The sequence below is a fragment of the Lissotriton helveticus genome, chromosome 5_1 (assembly GCF_964261635.1).
Source record: "Lissotriton helveticus chromosome 5_1, aLisHel1.1, whole genome shotgun sequence".
Classification (NCBI taxonomy): Eukaryota; Metazoa; Chordata; class Amphibia; order Caudata; family Salamandridae; genus Lissotriton; species Lissotriton helveticus.
The window spans coordinates 37,843,717-37,866,432 of record NC_136065.1 but is presented as its reverse complement, the minus strand read 5'-3'; positions in this window follow the sequence as shown (position 1 = coordinate 37,866,432).

Genomic DNA, 22,716 nt, shown 5'->3' with positions numbered 1-22,716 from the left:
CATCAGCACCGGAGCACCGACGCTGATGACGGAACCGTTCCGTCATGAGCATGCAAGGGGTTAAGTCACGGTTCATTCGTTCCACTACACTGTTACCCTCAAGTCTGTAGGGAGATGAAAACTTGACTTGGACCCCCATCGAAGTCATGGCATCCTTATACGCCTTAGAGGTGAAAGCAGGACCCTGATCCGAATGGAAGGTACCACAGGCAAAAATCCCTACAAAGACACGCAAATCTCTTATGACAGTCCGTGAATCGTGGCTGCGATGGGGGCATACCCACACAAAGCGTGTGCATGAATCAACTGCTACTAAGACGTACTTATACGCAGTATCAGAGGAAAAGGGACCGCAGTGATCCAAATAAACGCAACCTAGTGGTTTATTAAAAATGTACACCTGTGTCTGTGGCGGACGCGTAGCAGTCGAAGGCTTAATCTGCTGGCAAATGTCACATTGAAGGACATAATCACGCGTCTGTTTGTACAGTCCCCGCCACCAGAAACATTGTTGTAACTGAGACACAGTGGCTGAGACGCCCGCATGCGCAGACGCAACACCTTCATGAGCCGCTGTGATCAGTGTATTCCTGCGGTCCGATTTGGGAATCAACCGTTCACCAACTTCAGGAATTTTCACATAAGGAACCTTGTCAGGACTTAAGTGGTATGTGTACTTCGAAGGGAACAGCGTAGGATGTTCACCTCCCTTCTCAGTGGCAGCAACAGCCGCCAAGATGTCATCATCAATCTTACTTTTGGACCATGTAACCGCTGCAACTAAATATGTAGAACCGCTGATTTCACTACCTCATCAGCAAGCGAGTTACCCACAGCGTGAACTCCAACACGCTGATGGCCGAGAGTATGAATCACAAACACAAGTGGCAACTGCTCTTTAAGCTCAGCCACTCTGACCCAGATAATTTTATGTTTTATTGTGCTACCCTTGGAATCACGAAAGTCATTCTGAATCCAAAAGAACAAGTTCTCATTGTAAGACTGGACACAATAATAGGAATCACTCACAATAAGAGTCGTCACACTAGGATCTGCATACTCTAACGCAAGCATCAGAGCACGAAGCTCCGCCAATTGTGCGGTGCAGTCCCCTAGAGTCTGCGTGTGCACCACCCTGGACTTGAACTCATCGTTCACCATGGCACCGACCACAATGGCGCATGCGGAAACGTAGGCGGGTTTAGAGCCATGCGCAACCTGCGCCGAACCATCAGTGTAAATGATGCAATGGAAATCCTCCAAAGGTCGCATAGCTAAAGGATCTGGATGAACAAATTCATACTGCAAGTACTCCTGCGACCGTTATGAGGCGTTAAAAATAAACGTGACATTCGTGGACGTCAAGGAAGCAGCCCATTGAATCCACCGAGGGTGCAAAGCTTTAGAATTTGGTACACTGGCTTTTGTAACTGCCTCCAAATGAGGACAGGGGGTAACAACCAACATGCGTTTTCCCTGTGACAGAGCACGTTCCTTAAGAATAGCCATCTGTACAGCAGTTAAAACTTTCTCCACAGTGGAAAACCGCATTTCAGCCGAAGTGTACAAGTGTGACTTGTAAGCAATAGGGACTGTGTCACCTTCATTAAAAGTTAGGTACGTGAAACCCACCATTCCAGGTATGATTCCTATCACCAGGTTGGTGTGGTTGTCACGGGTCAATAAAAATTTAGAAGCGAGCAGATCAGCCTGCAAGGATTGCAAAATGGCTGAGTGCTCAGGCAGCCAGCATGATTTGGAAAAAGTTGGTGGTATCAAAGCATACAAAGGCTTCATACGCTGGGCATATTCCGGAATGTATGTCCTTCCGAAATTTAAGAAACCCAGGAAAGACTGTAATTTTTTCAGTGTTGTCAGAGCGTGCAATTGTGCGCAATTCTCCAGGAAGTGAGGAGCCAAACCTCTACCTTCATTGTTGAGCTCGTAGCCCAGGAAAAACACTGTGTACTCTGCAATGTGCGATTTCGCAAAGTTGAATTTGTAACCCTTGACTGCAAAGGTACAAATTAAGCTGTTTACTCGACACAGATGCTCCCAAAGTTCGTCGTCTGTGAGATAAATGTCATCCACATACGAGCATGCATCTGCATCAATTCTCTCTAAAAGAGAGACTATGCGGGCAGTAAAAATCCCAGGACTATTCTTATAGCCCATAGGCAAACGCCAAAATTGTTTTTGAACACCGCCGCACGTAATGGAGGTCCATTGGGAACTTAGACCATCTAATCGATGGGCATAAAAACCGTTGGAAATGTCAAGCGTGGTCTTAAAACGCTTACGGAACAAGACTATCCACCAAAGCAGAGCCGTGAGTATTCTGTACAGCACAGGTACGGCAATGCAAGTTTAAATGCCGGTAATCTAAAACCAAACGATATGAACCGTCAGGCTTGGTCACAGTAAAAAAAAGGTTATTCATTGGTGACACACATGTTTCAATCACGCCTTGATATTCCAATTGCTCAAGGATTGCGCCGACGGAAGCTTTGGCTTCACGCCGTATGGGATATTGAGGTTGAGGCTGTGGCTGAGACCGTAAAGGAATCTCGTGATTTTGGGACAATTTATCCCAACCACAATGTGTACGGTACAGAGCAGGCGCTAGAGCCTTAGCCCACTCTTCTGCAAAATTCAGCGCATGTTCTTTCGAGACTGTGTGCGTGAAACTGGGGAGGATTACCTCCTCCCCTCGCGGAGCTGCGAGAACAAAAGGTGGGGGCCAATCAGCCTCCGAAAGCAAAATGTCATACGTAGACGAAAGATTTTACCAAAACACCCCTTTTATGGTACGTTGTATGTCACCTTCGATTAACAGGACAATTTCATAAAGTCTATCAGGGGGAGCAACTCTTGTATCAGCTGTTTCTATCACAACATAAATATCAGTCGCTGTCACCTTCAGTAGCGGACGCAGGGCCTCTCTCACAATGGTAATCTCTGCCGCGCTGTCCAGCAAGGTCAGAGCCCATGTCAGATTCCGAAGCCGCGTTCTCACTATCCGTGGCATATCGATGCGCTGTTAAAGCGGCGACTTTCTTCTTGGGAAACTGCAGTCTCTTCGGCGTTGAGCCGTCCTGCTTTCCTGCACCGTCTTTCGGGCGGGGCTGGTCACGTCCTTGCTGACCACCCGACCCCTTCCGCCTCCTCCACTACCGGTCGTCGAGGCTGATGAGTCCTGAAAGGAACAAGGAGAGCGTTGATCAGAAACCTGAAATCGATCAGGTGATTTAATCTTCGCGCAATCGCGCAAGTCATAAACACGTTCTCTTTGCGCAGGCAACGGAGATGCAGGACGAGATTCCTGTGTTTGTTGTTGTTGCTGTTGATTTCCCTGTTTTTGTTTTTTAGGCCAATTTTGTTTTTTGGACTTGGGCTGAACATCTGTTTCCGAATTCTGCCCTTGGGGTTGCTTTTTCTCTTTAAAAGAAAAAGGTTTGAGACCCCTACTATTGCGACCCACGGTTTTATAAGCCGCCACAATAATCCTCGCTAACTGTCGGGGTTTCTCGGCATCGGGAATTGCCGCCAAAGCATTAGCTACCTGAAAGTTCACTGCATCCCCCTTGACATTAGCAAGAATGAGATCGCAAACCACATCAAAGGTGCCACACAGGCGCATACCCAATTCAACCGCAGCCTCCGGTCCATGATCATCTTGAACACGCTTAAGGACCGTAGGCAGGACAGCCATTGACGGAGTGCCGTAACACCTCGCATAGACCGCCGCAAATGTTTTACCCCAGGTCTCACAGTCACAGAGTTCAGGGGCCAAATCTTTTGGCAAACTAAGTGTCAGAATCCTGTGTTTTTCACCAGGAGTCGTATTAGGAAATACAGCCTCCACTGGTCAAATTTCTCGGCAAGCCAGAAAGGAAAATCATCCTTTCCCTGGGGACGCCTGCCCATTACAGCATTGACCATCACGGGACTGAGCTTCAAACCGCCCTGTCTGGCCGGAAGCGCTGCACCCCCCGGAGGCCCACCCGGAAGATTACGGGTTATGTATTGCACTAAGGCTCGAATCACGGCAATATAGACTACATGTACTCTATGAATTTCAGCAAGGGTACAATTGCCGTGTAGAGGATGAGGAGTAAATCCAGCCAAAACAGGCCAATTTGCGCCTGGAATGGACAAAGGACCTTACCTCGGAGCGTTTAAAGAATGGGGTAGGACGCCACCAAACCAAACGCGATGCTGCCAAGTATCAATAGGTACCTCCTGTGCCCTGTACGGAGTATATTCATTCGGTACAGGAGAGGGAGTGTAAGTGTGGAACACACCAGAATTAGCGTCCACAGCCGGAAATGTCACCCACGAATAAAAGAGTTTGTATGGGTAAGCCGCTTCCGCACTCACCACCAATATCACAGCCAACCTTCCACGGGCACATTGTAAGTCAGCAAATGATTGCGCACCGCATTGCGACTATGCTGCGGAATGTCCATGGGATTGGCAATGACAGCACAGGAATGTAGAAAGACAAAGTAAACTGTGTAGCACAACTGGGTAGTAATTCAAGGAAACCGTTTTAGAAGGATTCAAGCTTGAAAAGACCTATTTCAAAAATAGGTAGGTTTTGTCCGACACCACCGTTTTCCGGAAACAACAGTGAAGGGGTTAAGGATTGAATGATATACTACTCGAGTGTCATGATATAAGACCACCAACGTATAGGCGCCATGTAGTAGGGATTCCGTTCTCCTACAGAACTGTGCATAGAGATTTGGAACCTCAGTGAATTAGGATGACCCAAAATCCCCTTACCGAGCTAGCTACAGTGTCTCATTGGTCATAACAAACTCCCAATGTTTAGACAAACCAGAACATGAACTTAGAATACCTCAGGTATCGTGGAACACATGAACACTCTTTCACTATACAATATCTTATATAATACAAGCAAACATATTATAAGAAACAAAGTTATCAGCATAGTTACTAGTCCATAGAAAGCAAAAGGTGACAGCATGCTAAAATGCTGTAATGAATAGGAGTTAACAACTTCTAATTCTCACCCTCCCTATCTAGTATATTATATTATATCTAAGAAGGTCTCTTTGGGTTTTAGCAGGGCGGGCCCATACCTCAAGATCTCAGTGGCAGAGGATCACATCATCTTCCACCAGGTCTCTGCATGCGAAGCACCATCAAGTGTGTTACGTGTGCTCTAAGCAAAGCAATATAAAACGCGCCCAAAGTCAGATTTTGGCAGCAGCTGCATTCATGTTATGTCTAGAAAGGCGCGAAGATCAGACCTCAAAACAACACTGTGTTGAGTTATCCTTGAAGGCTTCAGCACTCACTGTGCAGACATATTTCACCAAGCAAAGCTGATATCAGAGCAATAACATATTATTCTTATGTAAATCACAACGCTCTTCTAGGTTGAAGGCTAAAATAACAATTATGTGTCATGTGCAGAGGCAGCAAAAGGAAAAATGGCATTTAAACATTTTAATAAGCTCATGCTAACTTAACACGGTATATAGGTAAGCAGTAACTATATGACAGCGGGAGGCGGAAGCTCTGGGTTCTGCCGGAGAGGAAGGACATGGTACAGTCAAGGGCGTTCTCTTGGATTCCAGCTTCTAGGAGGCGTGTCTTTAGAGTGCGGTGGCAGACAGTGTCGAAGGCGGCTGACAGGTCCAGGAGGTTGAGGGCTGATGTTTTGCCGTTGTCTAGTTGGCACCTGATGTCGTCTGTGGCGGTAATGAGGGCTGTCTCGGTGCTGTTGTTTCATCTGAACCCGGACCAGGACGGGTCCAAGATGTTGTTGTCTTCCAGGTGGCTGCCCATTTGTATGTTGTCGATTTTCTCGATGACTTTCGCCGGGAACAGGAGCAGGGAGATGGGCCAGAAGTTCTTGAGGTCCTTGGGGTCCGCCTTGGGCTTCTTCAGGAGGCCGTTGATTTCGGCGAGTTTCTAGCTTTCCAGGTATGTCGCTGTTTCAAAGGAGATGTTGATGACCTTCCGTAGTTGCGGTGCGATGGCAGCGTCTGCTTTGTTGAATACGTGGTGTGGGCACGGGTCTGACGGAGATCATGAGTGGATGGAGTTCATGACCTTGCGTGTGTCATCATCGTTGACGTTGGAACAGGAGGTTAGGCGGTTGGCACTGGTGGTGTTCACAGGTGGGGTGGGGTCTGGCGTAGTCGGGGCGGTCATGGTGTTGAAGCTGTCATGTTCTTGTGAGGGCCGTATGTCGTTGGCATTGGCGCTGGGGTTGGAGAGTTCCTTTACGATGCTGAAGAGCTCTTTGCTGTCATGTACGTTGTTATCCAGGCGGTCTTTGAAGGAGGATCTCTTGGCTATTCTGATGAGGTGGTGATGTCTGTGAGTGGCCTCCCTGTGGGCTACGTGGTTGTCCGGAGTGCGTTCGTGGTGCCATATCTTCTCCAGTTTCCCGCAGGCGCGTTTGGAGGTCTGCAGCTCGTCAGTGAACCAGGTGGCTCTCTTGCTGGCGTGGTTGTTGGAGTGTTTCTTGAGCGGGGTGAGGGTGTTGGCGCAGTCGTCGATCACAATACTGTATTAATACAAACTTAGATTCATTTATCCAGTCCTTGCTATGGTTTACAGATAGATACCCCAGAATAGCAAAGCATCCAGTTTTATAATCTAACATCGTAGTTCCATAAACCCGCTACAAGGGCGGTCATAGTTGGCGTAATATCATGGTAATTACTCATTTGCTTACTTGTAACTCTATAGTTCCTATGTAGCTATTCAAACTGTCCCCAACTGTTCCACCCACCCGGTCCTCCCCCCAGGCGTGTCACATTAGTCACTTAACTATCTAGCCAATTCAATGGCAGTCCACCTCTAATTTTAATGATCTCTGGTACAAACCTCAATTAGTATTTTTACCATCAGAGGGGCACACCAAACATGGGCTTGCTGCTTTTGTTAAGTTTGGTACAGGGGAGTCAGTCATTTGTATCGTGGACCTCTCCCACCTGGTCCACCCCTTCATTTTCTAGGGGTTCTTTAACAAGTCCAGCGATGCTGCAAATGTTCCAACTGACTGTAGTGTCTTCTCATTCCCCATCCTTCTAGCTACATGCAATCGAACAGAGCTTTCGCACTCAGCACATTTTATAAACAGTTTTTTCCACCTAGGCGTACTAGGGCCATCTCTCGACTTCCAGGGGCTGGTGATATCTCTTTTAGCCAAGACCAACCCAAGGTCATGGAACTTACTTGTGACTTTGTTCTTAGCAGTGTGGAGGAACCAGTGTAGAATGCAATAATCAGGGGTATTTGCTATCTCTATTTCAGTCACTTCAGCTATAATCGTGGTTACCTCCTCCCAAATGGCCCCTATGCTCTGACAGCTCCAGAACATGTGTAAGAATTCTGCCCCTATTTTATGGCAGCACGGGCATGCTGCTGTATGTGTGTAAAAGTATTTATTGATCCTATCCGGCATAAGATAGGCCCTGTGCAGCACGTAGAAGTTTACAAATGGAAACCTTGCATTTTTGGTGCTTTTCCTTGCTCTTTCCAGCAGTATCCCCCAGTCATTATCCGCTATGGGTTTGTCAAAGTCTGCTTCCCACTCCCTATGTACCTTAGTCAGAGGGGGGAGTGTTGTGTATGTGAGACACCTATACAGACATGTGACCACCTTAAAGGTGCGAGCCGCAGACCCCATATACTGGCATCCCTTCGAAGTTCCTGGTTCTGTGAATCCCTCCCTCCAATGTTTTCTTATGGCTGCTGTAAGGGCTGTGTGTAACAGAAAGTCTCCTCCCGGTATGCCATACCGGTCTCTAAGATCATTAAATGGGGTCAAATTGCCCTCTTCATAGAGGTCTCCCATTGTAAATATTCCTAGGTCTCCCCAAGCTTCTATTCTACGGCAGTCACCTCCATGAGGGAGTGCCTCCCATATAATCAACAGAATTTCTGGTGTGTAGGGGTGTCTAATCTTGGGGTGTCTCAGGCTCCTGTTCTAGCATTTACCTCCTGTCCTCAGGTCTCGGCAAGGAATGCATCAGTATTATTCTCGATAAAAGCTGCAAATTTGGGGTATCCTCCCTCCGCTTTCCTGGCCCTCTAAGTTTGTCCGCCACCCATTTTCTGAGCCACTGCAATTGTGCTGCTATATAGTAGTTTTCAAAATCAGTACCTGCTAACCCTGACTCTGCCCTCAGTCTCATGAGAGTAGTGAGTGCTACCCTCCATCTACCGGCCCCCAAATTAACACCGTCACCGGCGATTTGAGTTAGTTAAACATTCGCATTGGGATCCAAACAGGCACCACTCCATAACAATACAGTAGTCTTGGGAGTGTCACCATCTTTAGGATACCAACTCAACCCGCCACCGATAGAGGCAGGGTCCCCCAGCAGTCGAAACTACTCTTAACCCCTCTCAGGACTCTCCCTACGTTCCCTTCTAATAAGTCTCTATGTGAGTGATATATGTGGGTGCCTAGGTATGTCAAGCAGCAAGATTCCCACCGTAGTCACTCTGTTTGTTGTTTGCCAACTCTACCCGCTCGGACAAGAAATAGAGATGATTTTGCCCAGTTTACTTTTTGCCCCGCTACTCGCCCCAGGCCATGAAGAAGTTATTTTCCCCTCCTGAGCGCTCCTCCTGCAGACAAAATAACAGATCATCCGCATATAGTGCAAAATGATGAACTTCGCCAGCCTCCTCTAAACCTTGGAAATAGTGACCTGTACAAGCTCTGGGTGCCATCGGCTCCTTGGCCTGGGCAAACAGCAGGGGCGACAATGGGCATCCCTGTCGTCTACCTTGCTCTATTCTGCAGCTTCCAGAGATCAGCCTACCTGCCTTGACCCGGGCAGTAGAGTCTGCATACAACAGTGCCGTCCATTTAATGAAGGCCAGTCCTATGCCGAATCTCTTCATTACCTCGAATAGGTAAGTCCACTCAAAGCTATCAAAACCCTTTTCGATATCCACATCAAAGATGGTCTCATCATCTCCGCAGTTGGATCTCGCCTCTAAGACCCGAAGAAGCCATAAAACATTTAAAGCGGTATTTCTGGTGGGAATGTAGCCTGCTTGGTCCTGGTGTATTAATGTTGACATAATGAAATGAAATGAAAGTGTGTCTTGTAAAGCGCACTGCTACCCGCACCGCAGGCCTCATAGCGCTATAGACCGCTGGGGAACCCATCCTGGCTTTCCCTGTGAGATAGTTCCTCCTGGGAGTCTCCAAGGTGAAACCAGGCATCCCTCACGTTTGTGAGGGGCCGTTGTGGAGATGAGGCAAGCTTAATGCCCAGAGTTACCGAGTGTGGTCCCTGGATAGAGTAGGCACCGAGGCTAGAATTATCGAGTCCGCTGATCCTGGTCCAAGACCCTGCCACGTCGGGAATCGAACCCTGGTCCCAGCCCGTTCTCTGCTCTCGGGTCTGCCGCCTCTAACCAGTGAGCCACACCACTCCACTTATGGGGGAGAAGGAGAGTTACCAGTATGCGACTCAGAATTTTATAGTCTAGATTAAGCAGAGACAATGGCGGTAGGATGCCGTGTCCCGGGCTGGCTTCTCTGGTATTAATAGTGGTATAATTACCGCCTCTCTTGTTGTGTAGGGAAGATGTCCCTCCTGCTTCACCTGATTGTATAGTTCTGCCAGTTTAGGAGCGAGTAGGTCAGCATAGGTCGAGTAGAACTCCACCGGGAGCCCATCTATGCCTGCCGTTTTATTTCTGGCTATGTTCTTTATGGCCTCCTCACCTCGTTCATCTCTATGTCTCCCCACCAAAGTCGTTGCTGTTTCTCCCGACACCACAGGGAGCTCTACATCGCTCAAAAAATCCACCAGGTCCTCAGGCGTTGGGGACTGCTTGCTCTTATAGAGATATGTGTAGAATTCAAGGAATCTGTTGTTAATGTCTGGCTGGCTGTAAAATCATGTTTCATCTCCTTGTCCCTTTAATTCTAGTATTGCCGATCCCCTCCTAGCCGAATTGGCCAGCCAGGCCAGCAGAGCTCAAGATTTGTCCCTTTCAGAATGGGCCCTGGTGATTTGGTTTTTGTAGTCAAAGCAGGGTAGCCTTTCTATTTGCTCAGTCACCGCCTCCCTAGCTGCCAGAAGCTCCTCTTGCTTATCTCTCCTTTCTGGTCTTTCCCTCTCCAAGTCTCGGAGTTTCTGCTCTGCTGTTATCATGTCTGGCAGCAGCGTCTTGCGTACCCCTACCGATTCCGAGATACACAGTCCCCGAATAACCGACTTAAATGCGTCCTACTCTATTAATTTAGATGACGCTGTATTGAAGTTTTCTTCAAAATATTGCCTGATTGCAGTACCCACTGTCGTTCGGTAGACCTGATCCTCTAATGCTTCTGGTTTTAGTCGCCAAGTCAGAATTGTAGGCCACTCGCAGGACCAGATTATTCCCAGTAATACTGGGTTATGATCCGAGATTGTTCTAGCGAGGTATTCGCTAATTTGTACATTTTCGTGGGTTTGATGGCACTATAGAAATACTCGGGAAGCAATGAAAAGCATAGTTTGACGAGAGAAAAACAAACTAATAGATCTATTAAATCACCCCATGTTCTTGCACGGTGTGTTTTTGACTGGGGAGAAAGATTCCAGCACCTCCCTGTACCCCTAAACCTGACTGCACCACTCTATCCTGGGGTATATTCTGGACTTGCGCAGAGGGTCCCATGTCCTGCCCTGCTCTGTTGTCCCACTAGATGCCATAGAGAGATGCACATTCCTCTAGCGGGTTGAGCCACCCTGTAAGGTATGTGGGCACTGGGAGTCCCCGCCTTTGGTAGCAGATTGTGAATGGTACCAGTGCACCATTGCGAGATACACATTCCTCTATTGGGTTGAGTCACTCTGTCACGGAATTTCTGCGCTGGGCCCACCTCTTGTACCAGAGCATGAATGACACCAGTGCTCTGCCCCCCACCCCCGCTCACCCTACCGCCATTGAAAAATGTCCAGACAGTTCTCGGCTCCCAGGAGGCGTCTGCTGCATGGACGAGGTCAGTAACCGTCAGTGACTGATGATGTGAGTGACTTCTGTGGTACTACCACCCTCTCAGGGGTGGGAGGGGAAGCACCTATACTTTAGTGGTGAGTGGTGACTGATGGTGCTGCAGCCCCTTGTTAAGGATCGGGCGAGCTTGCAATGCCTAGTGTCTATATAGGGAACTTTCCCAACCTATGCAAAGTTAGCATGCACAATGCAATAAATAAATACACAACACAATTTTTGTTGGGAAAAGCTTGCTGCAGGTTTATTCCATACAAAAGTATGCAACATGGTGGGTTAACTTATGGGCGATCCAAGGGCAGGCAGCAGTGACTAACCTACGCTGCCCTGTCCGCCTGATCAGCACTGTGGCCAACCCAATCAGTGCTACCAGTTATGATGGGATCCCCCTCCCTTGGATCCCATGAAACATTGGTCCACCATCTTACTCACGCCCTTTTTTTCTGGGGGAGCATTACAATGACAGCCCCCGGTTGTTCAGGCTTACACCCACCCTAAAGACAAGCGGGGCACCGACTATTTTCTTCCAGAGACCTGCCATAAAGACTCCTGGAATTTGGCACTGGGACCACTATTGTGCTTCTGAAGAGATACCCTTCTGTACCTTTCCACCTCCATTTCGACCTGTAACTCCGCCTGCAACACAAATAATAAATACATTAAACAGTCCTACCTAACTGTGCTCCCCAGCCAACGCGTCGGGTATGCGGTAGGGCGGGAGATGGCATGTCTGGCAACAATGCGGGGGAGGTATATGTACCTTCCCCAACCCTCTCTGCACTGAAAATGATACAACCCACGCGGCGGGCTGTGAGACTCTTCACCAGTGTCCCAAGACTAGAGGGATGTTTGTGTGCCTAAGTGGCACTGAGGTGGCCGCCCTTTTAGGTTGCCCACTGCGTAAGCCGCAGTCAGCCGCATAGTGCCTATATAGGCAACATTCCCAACCTATGCAAAGTTAGCATGCACAATGTAATAAATAAATACACAACACATTTTTTTGTTGGGAAAAGCTTGCTGCAGGTTTATTCCATACAAAAGTATGCAACATGGTGGGTTAGATTACGGGTGATCCAAGAGCAGACAGCAGTGACTGACCCATGCTGCCCTGCCTGCCTGATGAGCCAGATTGCACTGTGGCCAACTCACTCAGTGCTACCAGTTATGATGGGATATCCCCCCTTGGATCCCATGGACCATTGGTCCACCATCTTATCCACACCCCTTTTTCAGGCGGAGCATTGCAAGGCAAGCCCCGGGTTGTTCAGGCTTACACCCACCCTAAGGACTAGCAAGGCGCAAACGATTTTCTTCCAGGGACCTACCTTAAGGACTCCTGGGATTTGGCACTGGCACCCCTATTGTGCTCCTGAAGAGATACCCTTCTGTACCCTTCCACCTCCGGATCGCCCTGTAACTTCGCCAAATCTCTGGAAGTGGCCCCTATCACCTCCAGACCCCTCCACCAAGGACTGCCGCTTTCCTCACTTGCAACCTGCTAGTTCCAGGGCCTCACTAATGTCCATTAAGAACAGACCCATACCCACTTTTGACAGGTGCACCCCGTACTCCTCAAAATACCCTTTGGTGTTGGCATGGATTAGCCCGTGCCTAATGAAGCCAAAGCTCCTTTGTCCGTGAACATGCACATGGCGCTATATACCCTTCTCCGGGGATGTCAACTGATCACATGACCTGGCAGACCCTTCCTGGGACTATTTCCGACCATCACAGCTCGCATTGCCCAATGTATTTGCTGATTTCACCCATGTCTGCCTTCATTGCCAGCAACAATGCCGCTCTGCCCATAACCGTGATATCGTTGCCTCAAAGGTGAATGACCAAGATGTTCAGGGGGCTTCCCTCCCTGCCAGTATCCGCTGCAGTTTGTTGCGCAGGCTGTGCCATTTCATGCCAGGGTACCCCAGCCAGACTATCTGTATCTGGGAGAACCTGTGCTTCCATGCCCTGTGTTCAGCCCATTGTGCCAACTTGGAGACACACGAGCGGCCGATCACCCACACCTTGAACCCTGGCAAAATAAATCGATGCAATTTTTCACACACTATTTAATGATGCTACACATGGCAAATCTAGTAATAAACCACATCACACTGCACTGCACGAAAAACTGCACAATATACATAAACAACTTAATGACACTTTTGAGCATATCACTAAGTTGGTGCTCTGAGCCCGTCAAACCCATCACAGGCGGCTGTATCGCTCATAATATTGTGACTCCCAGCGGCCCACCTTTTTAATGCGTTCTGGTGAGAGGCCAACCTTGAAGGCTGTGGTGGCCACCCCAATTCTAAACAAATGACTAGAAACCCTCTTGTCTGTGTGCGCATGACCTAACAACACCAAGCAATCCATCATGACCCGGTCCACCTGTAATTTTGTGAGTGGCACCAGATCAGCAAGAATTAAAAAATAGCCTGCTGAATTTGGGCGGAGGACGATATTCGCTGACCAGCGTGACCGGGCAGAACCGTTTGTCCCCCAGAGGCTGCAAAACTAAGTCTGTCCCTCACTCTGCCTGGTCAGTTTTAGATCTTCTTATGTGTATCTTTAGGGAGTTGTTAGTCAGCTGGACATCCTGGCTACATAAAGCGCCTACTGATCCATCCTTTTTGGATCTAGCTACCAATTTTCTCATTCTAAACGCCACACAAAATGCCAGAAAGCATGCCACTGCAAAGAAACTGGCCTCGGAGTGAGAATTTGTGGACTTGCCAAACGCCTCTAAAATGCTTTGCTGTAAACTGAAATCGATGGGTGCCCTAGTGTCTAATACCTTTATCTTTGCACCCCTTGAGAGCAGCCCGAATGAGGAAGGTCTTAGCTGGATCCTGCAACCCCATGAGTATTTCATTGTGACTTACAGCTGCTAAGTGGCTTCTGACCCACAAATGGCTCTTCCCCTGTTCTTTAGCCCACTGTACAAATGCTCGAACTCTGTGCTCCATAGGAGTCGAACCCTGCCCCTATGCCTCAGAGACTCTCCAAAAAGTGGAGACATAGGCATTGTACCGCTTCCTTGTCCCAGGTGCGAGGGAAAGTTCACCAATTTTCCTTAAGAGCTGTTCCATTGTAGAATGTGCCAGAGGTGTGCAGGGAAGGGGGTCATCTCTGCTTTCGATCGTGGCCATGCCTCCAGGAAACGGAGCCTCTGAAGATTGCCACGTTCATGACTCCCTCAATGTGTATCACCCTGAACTCAACATTGTTGCACAGACAGACAAGCCCTGACTAGCTCCCTCAGCGAGCAAAGAACCAGGGGGCGCTTAGTTGTTTGCCCATTGATGGCCTGCACCACTGCCTTGTTGTCCGACCAGAACAGGACTCTCTTGGATGCTAAACCCTCAGGCCATAGGTGTAGGGCAGCCACTATGGGAAACAACTCAAGTACAGTGACATTTGCTGTGATCTTCTTCCTACGCAGGGCATTTGGACACTTTTTAGCACACCACTGACTGCCCATTGTTGCTCAAAAGCCCTCCCTGCCTGACGCATTCGTCAATAGGCAAATGTCTGGGCTACCCGGTCACAAGGATCTCCACATCACTATACCATTGAAATTCATCAGAAATCCGGCCAACATAGTAGGTCCTCCATCAAACCTTTACTCAGTCTGACCATGTGATGTTTCTTCTTCACATTGGCTGTAGCCCTGGTTAGTCTCCTTGTAAAACCTCTGCCCACTGGGATCACCAGGGCTGCGAAATTTAGTTCATCTAAGAGGCTATGGATGACACCCAGGGGAGCCTTGTTGTGGTTCTGAAAATTCTGGACTCGTGTAATAAACTTTGTCGTAGTATGACGATTTTGGTATCAAAAGACCGAGAATGGCTAGTACACTATGTACAAGCATTTTCGTCATATTCGAGTGACGATTTCACATCGAAATCGTAATTTGCGTCCTGAACCCTCGGCTTCCATTTTGTATACGGCAGCCATTTTGTGAGTTGCCCTCACATAGGCCAATGATTAAAGCCAAACATTATTCTAAAGGATACGTACACCTTGGTTGACTTCTCTGCGACCTGGGCAAGCTGGAACCATTGCCCCAGGCCGAACCTGCCCGGCCAGTTCCTTTCCCAATGGCCGAGCTAGATAGCATCAAGGCACAACATGCCATAAACCTTTTCATCGCACACACACCCTGCCTAATCTTGCTCACACCTGTCCCTGTTTCTTTACATATGTCTTGCTTTACGAGGAGGAGGTGCCCGTTTTTATTGGGGGTCCGTCGATATCTGATGAAAATACTGGGCCTTGCCGGGTAATTTATTGTGGGCTGAAAAAACTGAAATGTGGGATTGTCATCATGACTCTGCTTTTTCTTTGTAGTGAAAATATGTGAATGGTCAACTGTAAACCTAAGAATGTTTGCCTGAAGCATAATATTTTGTATAAAAAGAGAAGACTGGCTTTGTAAGATTGAGCAGTTTTCTGAGAATATACACCGTGTTGTACTTCTAGGACGCCTGTTACTTGATTGCAGCCAAGAAATTCGATCTTTGACTTCACCTAGAAGACTCTGAGTTTCTGTGTCTGAATCAGGAAAGTACCCGAAGTCCTAGGGTGTACCCTGACACCGCTGGGTTCCGAAAAACCCAGTACTTCATCTGGCGCCCAACGTGGGGCGATACCAACGGTACCGGTCCAAGCCAGAGGTTTGTGAGGAGCTTCGTGTGAAAATTCTGGAGGAAGGCCGCCACTTCATCGACCCCTGCATGTCGCGTGGTCCGAAAGTCTTTGCTGCGAGGTTCCCCGCTTCCCGACGGCTACGAAGGACTGCTGCCCTGGCTATCATCCTGATTTGGACCCTTGACGTTTGGTAGAACGAAACGATAGACGAGTCTTCTGGTGACGTCATCGATACCTCAGTTAAGTATAAGTGGAGCGTCTCCCAGTCCTTAGTTTGGTTCTTAGTTTGGGTATCCCCTTGGGATCTTTGATTTGGAACTTGCAAGTACCAAAGCCGAAGGACTCGTGTATTCACGAGAATATCGTATTCGATAATCATTTGAAGTTTGAAGCTAGACTAGAGAGCGAAGATGCCTGGTCTTAGCAGACTTGGAAATTTGTTTTGTCTTGGTTGTAATAATAGGGATTCCCGATTGGAGGACTCGTGTCCGGTTCCTCCGATTGGAACTCCAACTTATGAACTATATGTGAAACATGGAGTAGGCCCCATCATATATAACTAAGTGTGGATCCAGTACACCAGAAAGGATGGTGTTTTAAAATCGCCCCAATATGGTAGCTTTGACACGGAAATCCTACATAATCTAGAAGTTAAACTTTTTAAGAAGAAAGCCCGGCCGGCGATGTTTGACTCTTTCCGCCTATGGCGTAAGGAACCCCAACATAAGGAAACTAAATTAGCGAAGAAAAATAAGAGAGAAAGGGGTATTTCGATAATGCAAGCTGCTATGCCGTTTAAAGATAACGAAGAAGAACAGATGAGTGAGCAGTTGCACAGGCAACGTAAAATGGTAATCGATAAATGCTATCCAGTTTTGCCGCCTCTTCAGCAAGATGCAGCAAAAGACCTTGAAAAAGATCCTCTAATGCCGCATTTGTTGAGTTCGCCACCCCCTTATACGCAGAATGCTACGGCACCTCCGCAACCTTTAGTTGCGCAACCTTTGGCTGTATTGCCTCCTGCTCCTCCTCCACAACCACTAGCTGTTCTTCAGTTGGCTCCTGTTCCTCTGGTGCAGCCTCCTCAAGGACCACCGGCTTTGACATCTGCTCTGCCTTTACTTCCTACAACTTTGACTACTATATCGACTACCACTCCTGGTACTCCTCCTGACACTGCCTCTGCATCTGCCTTGCCCCACTCTGCTTTTCCACCTGTCCTTTCATCGAATTCTCCTTCTGTTCGACAGAGAGTGTCTAGTACTGTTACTAGTCTTCTATATCCTCTCTTTGGAACGACAAGTCCGACTCCTGTCTCTGAGCGTAAGCAGTTGCGTAGCCAACTGCCTGATTCTAGGGAGAAGGAAACGCTGAATTATTTGGCACATAAATGGGTTACCGACCCGACGAGGTATGGGCTAGAGTCTGTTATGGATGTCTTCCATCAATGGGAAGAACCAAAGCAGAGATACGTTTTTGAGAAAATGTGTACTTTCCTTTCTGAGGATTTAGAGGAGAATGATTTGGAGCCCAATCCACCTGAGTTGTGTCGTGTACGGTTCGAGTTTGGGAAAGGCGCAATTGTGGGTTCAGATGTTAAAGAAGCAGTTGCGACATTGTTGTCATTAAGGACTGAAGGTGTTTCTCGGTCATTGTTTGAGTCTGATTCCTCTGTTGAGAAGAAGGTGAGACAATACCCAATGAGAGAAGTTCCTCCGGTATGGAAGGAAGCAGTGCAGGCTGAGGCGGGTCGTAATATTGATGCTGTACCGGCTCACTTTCAGCGTGTGTGGGTACATGTGCCATGGAAGCGAGCTGAAGTTTTGGCCCTTAAACAGACATTGCCTGATCCCCGTAAAAATCCTGCAGGGTATTACAAGGAGTTGTCACAGACTGCAGGTTCATTCATCATGAATTTGGCAGACATAGACATGTTGTTTGGGAATGTTGTTCCACAGCCTTTATGGGGAAAGATTTGTCATGCAGATCATGATCAGGAGTTAGGTGACTCATGGGCTAATATTACTGCTGCAGATGCCTGACAAGTTGGTGGTGCTAAACCCGAACCTTTAGTAGCAGATCTCCCTGGTAGGATAATTAATTACATGAAAACTTTAATGCCTGCGATGCGTGTGAATTGGGACAAGTTGTCTGCGTGCAAGCAGAAGAAAGATGAAACGGTGTCTGATTTCTTCACCAGGTTTGAAGAAACGTTTCTCGACCACAGTGGTCAAGATATGAGTACAGAAGGTGGCCAACGGTTGTTCGTCGATAAATTTGTGCATAATTTGCTTCCCGAGTTGTGTAAAAAGTTGAAGGATTCAGAAAGTTCTTGGGCCGTTTCCTCTTCAGCACAGATATTGGCTACTGCACAGTATTACGAAAATAGAGATAAAGATGAGAAAGATAGAGCAGAGAAGAAAACTAAAGAGTTAAAAACAAAGGTTCTGTTACAGCAAGCGTATCCGCCACGTGGTGGTCAGAATGGTGGTGGTCAGAGTAACTATCAGAATAACTATCAGCAACCTCAACAGTTTCAGAGGAACTCGCAAAGAGTCGAGAATACTCAACAACGTGTCCCTGTAGGTCCCAATCAGTGTTCATATTGTAAGGAAGAGGGTCATTTTAAGTATAGTTGCCCTATTTTGTTACAGCGTGGAAATGGTGTTTCTGGCTCAAGAGGTCGAGGTGTTCAGCACGCTCCTAGAGGTAGAGGACGTGGAAATTTCCCCCAGAACGCACGTTCCCTTCCGCCACAAAATTCAATGAATAGTTTTGATCAGCAAAATAACGCGTCTAGTAGGACGGCTCAGTACTATGCTGATGATTACTATACAGAAGATGAGCATATGGAAGGTAATGATTGCTAGGACAGCCATAGACAAAGAGAGGGAGTTGTTTCAGTTCCAGTAGATCAGAGTGGACCTTACGTTGAGGTGATTACATCAGGTGTGTCAGAGCCTTTTCTGTTGGATACTGGTGCTACAAAGAGTTCTATTATGCACTCAAAACTCCCTGGCGCACCTTTGTCTGGCGAAACAAATGTATCAGTAGGTTTTTCTGGCGCCCCGGTTAGGAACCCGATTTCTAGTCCTATGTCCCTTTCTGTTGGTCCTTGTGAATTAGAAGCACCCCTTATTTTAACGACAGGTTGTGGTGAAAACTTGTTAGGATTGGACCTTTTAAAAAGATTGTATGCGACTTTGTACTGTTCTCCTTCAGGAGTACAACTTACACTGGGTAAGAAAGTGGTTTCCTTAATGTATTTGTCGAAGGATAAACTCCCAACGGAATTGTCGTTTCTTCCTAATATTCTTTGGGCTACTGGTCCTAATGATGTGGGTCTTTTGGAAATACCACCATATGTCGTGACATTGAAAGCAAATGTTAAAAGGCCACGCATTCCCCAATACAAAATTTCTAGCGAAGGTGAAAAGGCGTTGCTAGCGATCATTTACGATTTAATTGACAAAGACGTGATTGAAGAGACAAGAGGCAACGTTTGCAATAGTCCTGTTCTGCCTGTTTTGAAACGAACTGACCCTTCACAGCCACCTGTTTACAGGTTTGTGATTGACCTTAGAGAAGTCAATAAGATAGTTGTGCTACAATTTCCAGTTGTCCCTGATATCACTGCCCTATTGACTATGATTCCAGCTTCCGCGACTTGGTTTTCGGTGATTGACTTGAAAAATGCTTTCTTCAGCATCCCGATTGCCGAGGAGAGTAGGGATATTTTCGGCTTCATTTTAGGAGGTCGAAGCTTCCGCTTCAAACGCGCTCCCCAGGGCTACTTGAAAGTCCATCGATATATAGTCAAGCTCTAAAAACACAGCTTGATACGATTGTTTTACCTGATGGCGCTACCCTTGTCCAATATGTCGATGATTTACTTGTCGCTGCAGATACTGAGGAAATCTGTAAAGAAGCCACGTTGTCATTGTTGCGTCATTTGTGTGATCTGCATCACAAAGTGTCTCTCTCAAAGTTGCAATATTGTCGACAAGAAGTGACCTACTTAGGTCATCTCTTATCGAAGGAGGGAAGGAAACTGACTCCAGAAAGAATTCAGGCAATAGCGAAATTGAGTGTGCCAAGAACAGAGAGAGAAGTGCGTGCTTTCTTGGGTATTACATCATATTGTAGACAATGGATACCAAATTTTTCTTTGCTGGCCAAACCTTTGGTGGCATTAACCTGTAAAGATACACCAAATCCCGTTCCATGGTCTGAAGAGTGTCAGAAAAGTTTTTCCGAATTGCGTGATGCATTATTATCGGCTCCTGTGTTGGGTACTCCCGACTACAGTAAGCCCTTTACATTGTATGTCCATGAGAAAGAAGGTTGTGCATTGTCGGTGTTGACACAGTTGTTCGGAGACAAACAGCGTCCATGTGCGTATTTTTAGTCGACTTTAGACCCGGTAGCTAAAGCATTGCCAAGTTGCTTGAGAGCCACAGCGGCAGCAGCTGTTTCTATTCGACAGTCTGCTGGTTTAGTGATGAACAATACATTGATTGTGATGGTTCCACATGCAGTGGACACGTTGTTAAACCGAACCAAGACACAGCACTTAACTAGTGCTCGATTGTCAGGTTACGAGTTGACATTGCTAGCGAGCCATGTGCACATAAAAAGATGCAACACGCTTAACCCAGCTACATTGTTGCCGAGTGTAGCAGAGGTAGATGCTTCTGAACAACATGATTGTTTTCTAAGAACAGAAGAAGAAACGAAAGGGAGAATAGACCTCCAAGATACTCCTCTTGCAAAGTGTGATGGTACCTTATGGGTGGATGGTTCATGCTTCAAGCTTCCGAATGGTGATACGACTGCAGCATATGCTGTCACTACTTTGCATACGATTGTTGAAGCTGCACATATCCCACATAATTCAGCTCAAGCAGCAGAGTTGATTGCACTTACACAAGCATGTGTGTTTGTTGGACTTGGCCCTTATGGCAGGTTCACCCCTAGACTTTTTGCTTTGAATGGTAACCTGGTGAGGGTGATTTTTGGGTTCTGCGCACTTTCACTGTGTCCCAGTGGAAAGTGCGGGCGCACTTTGAGTGCATGTGGTGAGATAGGCCTGCCCTCCCATAGGAATGCATGGGGAATGGATGTGTCCCTGGTAGTTCCTGATGCGTGGGGTGTACAGGCTCGAGTCTGGTATGTGTGGACTCGTGTGATTGAATGCTGCAAAATGGTGTATGCGGCATGTATGTGTCTAGTGGGGAAGTGCCACTTCTAGACATGGCTGTGTGAGTGCAGTGAGGGTACTGGAGCGTGATTGGCTGGAGCTGGCTGGCATGCCAGGCTCCAGGAAGGCTGGATGGGTCTGCCCGGTGGTGAGTGGGAGATTAGCATGCTGATGGCTGGGGAGGAGTGTACCTGTGTCCTGAATGAGGCTGGGTTTTCCCCAGACAATGCTGGCTCCGCCCCCCTGTGGTGCGTCTAACGACCCTAGCCCTGCCAGTGAATAGAGTGTGCTGATGAGCACATCAAGGGTGCTCCAAAACCAGCTGAGACTGGTTTCCCCCCACCTTGTACCTACAGACAAATGGATTTACAGTATAAGAAGGGGCTGTGTCCCCATACAATTTGTTCTCTTCCAGGATCCTGAGGGGGCTGCTGCTGCTGCTGCTGGGCCAGAAGACCGCCACTTGGACTGTCTCCCTGCCTGGAGACCCAGTGAGCTGGCTCTGGGCCCAGCTTTTCCCCCCTGCCTTGCTGAAGGACTTTGCCTGGACTTTGCTGGCTTCCAGCGCCTGGAAGCGCTGCATCTTGGGGCCTCTAGCGCTTGAGAGCGCTTTATATCGTCCTAGCGCTGGGAGCGCTGTAGTCTGTGCCCACAAGCGCTTGGGAGCGCTTTATTGTCCAGCAGCGCCTGGGAGCGCTTTTGTAAGGCAGGTGCCCACCCTGCATTTTGCTGCTCTAGCGGCTGCCCACGCCGCATATTTGCGCGATTTATGTAAATTATCGGGAGCTCACCCCGTGTTGAAATCACCGCCGCAGCCCAGGAACCGCTGCCTATGGCGACCCGGAAGTCCCACCTCCAGTCCTCCAGCGCCGCGCTGCTATTGGCTGCAGCGCGACCCGGAAGTCAGGCGGAACAGGCGGGACAACCGGAAGTCGACAGGAGCCTACCCCGCGCTCCGGCGAGAAGAGGAGAGAGGGGAAGCCCGCAGCCGGCGCCTTCCACGGGGCTCCCAGGAGTGAGGGAGAGCCCCGTGGTAACCGGCTTAAAGGAGAGGCCGCCTGATTACACGAAGGAAGGGGCGCGAGGCACATTGCCGTGCCTGCCCCACCTCCACCCAGAAGAGCGCCGCAGAGACGGAGCCCCGAGGAGCGGGAGCTCTCGTGGATGATCCCCGCTGCAGAGTCCGGTGAGTGGGGGATCCTAGGGAGAGGAGGGCGTCGGGGCACATTGCCGGTGCCCGCCCCTCCCCTGCAATACACGGGCCTGAGAGAGGCCCAGTAGTGTTTGAGCCCAGAGAGGCTCAGGGGCATTTCTGTTTTACGAGCCCAGAGAGGCTCAAAAGCGCCACAGTTGTTCAGGAGCCCAGAGAGGCTCAAGGGTGCATTTATTGATTTCGAGTCTCCAGAGGGGGGACTCCAACGTTGGTGCCACATTTGTTTAGAGCCCTGAGAGGCTCAGGGGGACAGTGTAATTGTTCAGAGCCTGAGAGGCTCCAACGTTGTCCCCACCAGCATTGCTCCCCAGTTGCCCAGCACTTTGTGGGCAACTGCTACGTTTAGGCTGGTGTTCTTGGCTGCCTGCGCAGCCTCCCTGACATTGGACACAGGGCGTCCTAGCCCTAGAGAGGCCAGTTGGCCTAGGGACAGTCACAGGTGGTGACTTCTGTGAGTTTGGCGCAATTGTACATTTTCTGCACCTCTGAATGTGTTTTTTATGCGTCATGTGCCTTGTTCTTACACCTCTGAATGTATTGTTGATGCATCATGTGTTTTCCTTCCTTACACCTCTGAATGTATGTTATGCATTGCATCATGTGTTATGTTCTTACACCCCTACAGGTATTGTGA